General features: G+C 47.6%; 1 non-coding gene across 1 annotated transcript; it reads right to left on the bottom strand.

Moving 5' to 3' along the window:
* Positions 1-3,262: 3,262 nt before the first annotated feature.
* On the bottom strand, positions 3,263-3,334 carry Trnap-agg (transfer RNA proline (anticodon AGG)). Its single transcript has one exon. It is a non-coding gene; the product is annotated as a tRNA-Pro (tRNA).

Raw genomic sequence — 3,334 nt, 5'->3', positions numbered from 1 at the left:
CAGAAGATTACGGTGATCTTTGTGTGCGTGTGTGTGTGAAAATGTTTTTCGCTAAACACTTGCATGTCGCCTCTAAAATGCAGCGGTTCTAAAAAACCGCCACCTATGGGGGCGTACTGTGCAGCATTTTTTAAAACAAAGCCTCACTCCCACACCTTCGCTTTTTGCGCTTCATTGCGCCTCTGTTTCGCTGATACGCTGATTCCTTTGCGAAATGGCATCTCTCTTTGCACTAATCTTCTCTTATAAGAGCGAAAGCTCTACTTTTCAAGGTCATTCATCGCGTCACAATGACTTCAGCCACCGGCGCGCAAGCTCCGTCTTTCTTTTCTATCGATTCGCTTGCTGGGTGCCGGCTGCGGTACCACGTGACTAGAGGAAGGTGAAACAGCTGCTTCGCCCGTTCAGCACAAGCGAACCATGTGACTAGGCGAGTGTGTAATGACTGATGTATGAAAACACTGCTCCGACGGAGTTCACAGGAACGAAGACTGGAGAAACACACGACGCATGCACACGAAATCGCTGCTTTGCCGCCGCATGGTTCCTCGGTCTCGCCGTGGATAGCGCGACGACTGGGCTGTCTGTGCGCGTCCTTCAGAGCAAGCGAAAGCACGAAACCAATCATCCAGTAGATACAGGTAGACGGCAGGATGCGAAATCTCAAGCAAAGGCAAACTTTCACAAAACACTATGTGCACAGTCTTTGCTTCCGCCCGTGATAACTAGGTATAGAAGTGTTAAACCAGAGCCATTTTTTTTCTAGGTGGTTCAATGATCACTATATTGTATTTTTTATTCTATCTTCGCTGTTGCGTATTTGAGGTATGTGGTATTCCGGGTACATACGCATGCGTGACTGAATTCTGCGTTCTGCGTGTAGGTTGCCTTCCCAAGAAAACTTCGTAATGTACATTACAGGATAAAAACTTACTGCTTTAATAACGGAACAGAACAAGATGGCGATATTCTTGCAGCGCTGCGACGCTAGCTGGATACTTCAACAAGCCATAAACTCTGTGACGGAGTACTTGAAAACATGGGGCCTTGCGTGCGCCCCTACCAAGTCAGCTTTACTGGTCCTTCAGGCGCGCACACGAGGAGACCACCCAAACCAACGCCCGACCCAACCGTCAGCATCGCATCAAACCCGGTACCTCAAGTCACATCACTTCGCATTTTGGGAGCACCATTTCATGCAGATGGCCCAGATACCAACTTGCTACCACAACTAAAAACCACCACCATGCAGTTGATGCACTTGAAGGAAACGAAAAGTAAAAAATTAAACCCCGTTCCACCCAGTGCACAATCTGCAGAAAAAGCGGAGGTGTGGGTTCTTTGCGAAGATTCCGTTTAGCTTCTGCTTCTTTCTTGCGCGTAATGTTAGAGTCATCTTAGCAGCCAATTGTCATATAACTTGTTTCCGGATACTTTCTGTAAAACAACAACTACCACTGTTCTTTGTAACCACACTCCCTCCGTAGATGGCAATGTATTGACAGCAGACATTAATTCTGTAACGCTTACAACTTCGCCGTGAACTAATTATGAAAAGTAAAAGAAACTCGGCATAATGGCACAGTCGTCCTAGCGGGTTATTGTCATACAGTTTGTTTCTGGATACTTTCGATAACACAAGAGTTAGAGCAGTGTAATCATACTCTCTCCGTAAATGGCCATGCTTCACTGCGCGACAGGTAATGTGGGAAAGCCAGCTTACAAAGACCAAGCTGACACCGATCTTCTTAGAGTGGGCTTCACTTCTAAACACAAATGCATTGCTGGGAATGCAATTTTCCAGGGGCAACGTAAGCCCTCTTATATCAAAATATGAAGGCTCTAATACCTTTCTTCATTTCTTTGTGAATTGTTTCTATACTGGGGACCGGTTTTTTCGGGCCGGAGAAACCTGCTCCGGAAGGAGCGTGACACGATACCAGCAGAGACTGTCGTCAAGGCCAGCGTAAAATCTAATGTAACTGGAAATGAAGTAACGAAATTGCAAAGGCTTGATTCAATCCCGTCACGCGAACTACAAAAATAAAATTACTGCCCTTCCACTCTGCGAAGGAGGATGACCTGCGAAGCTGGACGCAGTACACAAAATCCACAAAACAAAGCACATTTGTTTGTAATTTGCGATCGAGCAATTCGCACTTAGTCCAATGAAATTTTGAAGGACTCGAGATTTCTTTAAGTGGACAAACATGGAGCTGTTTGTTTCCCTCTCGCATCATAGGCATCCTAGTGTCTGTATGAAGCACAATCATACACGCTTCATTCGGCGACGCCATTCGCAAGCCGTTTGTCTCATCGTGTATAAACGATCAAGCACAAAACAGAAAAATACCAAACAAAACATGCCGCGCAAATATTTATGAGGACGCGAGGTGCCAACGCCGGCGCAATCGTCACATTAGGCCGAATATGTGCCATCGCGATGAAGGGAATGCTACAGAGGCGTCGCTACGCGGTGCTTCAGTGACCATCGCGGCCCCGCTGCAGGAAGCGAGAAAATCTCCGTGCGCGCGAGTAAAAAAGGACGCGCATGTGCGCCGCGCCGGTCTCGACAACAGGCGCCGGACTTCCAGAGTGCGTATCGGTGGCTCCTGCCACGCGCTCGCGCTTGTACTTATGTTATGAACAATGTTGATATACATGATTCACGACTCCAGCTTCTGTAAATAGTAACGGTTCTGCCTATATGCTTCTTGTTCAAGCATCCCTTCAAGTTTTGGCGCGTCGGCTGAATCAAGTGACAGAGTAAAGTACAATAATTTGTTGAATGGGATGGCGCGAGGCCTAGTTGGGAAAGGGAAGGTTGGGAGGGGTTAACTGTGGCTCACTATGGAAGCCTCGCAGACTAAACTCCATAGTGAGCTATGCGTCTCCTTGGCGTCAGTTCGTGGCCGTATCCAGTGTTCGTAGGACACCACCGACACGGGCCGACTGGACACCCTCGTTCTCCCAAACGAGTTCACGCACGTCAGGAGTCACTGCCCTGGCACATCCGTAGCACTTTATAAGCCGCGGTGATGGCGGGCTATGACAGAGAGACATACCAGAATTATCGTATAGTAGTGTATAAAAATCAGGCCTCGTCCGGCTTTTGAACCAGGGACCTCTTGCACCCTAAGCGAGAATCATACCCTGTAGACTAACGCTTTGATAACAAAATCCAGAACACAAGAAGAAGACAGAAGATAAAACTTTATTAAGATGCCAACTGGAGTTCCTCGGCAAGAAAAAAAAAAAAACAGGGCTCGTCCGGGATTTGAACCCGGGACCTCTCGCACCCTAAGCGAGAATCATACCCCTAGACCAACGAGCC

The sequence above is a fragment of the Haemaphysalis longicornis genome, unplaced genomic scaffold, assembly GCF_048455015.1.
Source record: "Haemaphysalis longicornis isolate Haplotype H1 unplaced genomic scaffold, Haemaphysalis longicornis Haplotype H1 scaffold_1, whole genome shotgun sequence".
NCBI lineage: Eukaryota > Metazoa > Arthropoda > Arachnida > Ixodida > Ixodidae > Haemaphysalis > Haemaphysalis longicornis.
The sequence above is the reverse complement of the archived record's forward strand: the minus strand, read 5'-3'. Positions and strand labels throughout refer to the sequence as shown.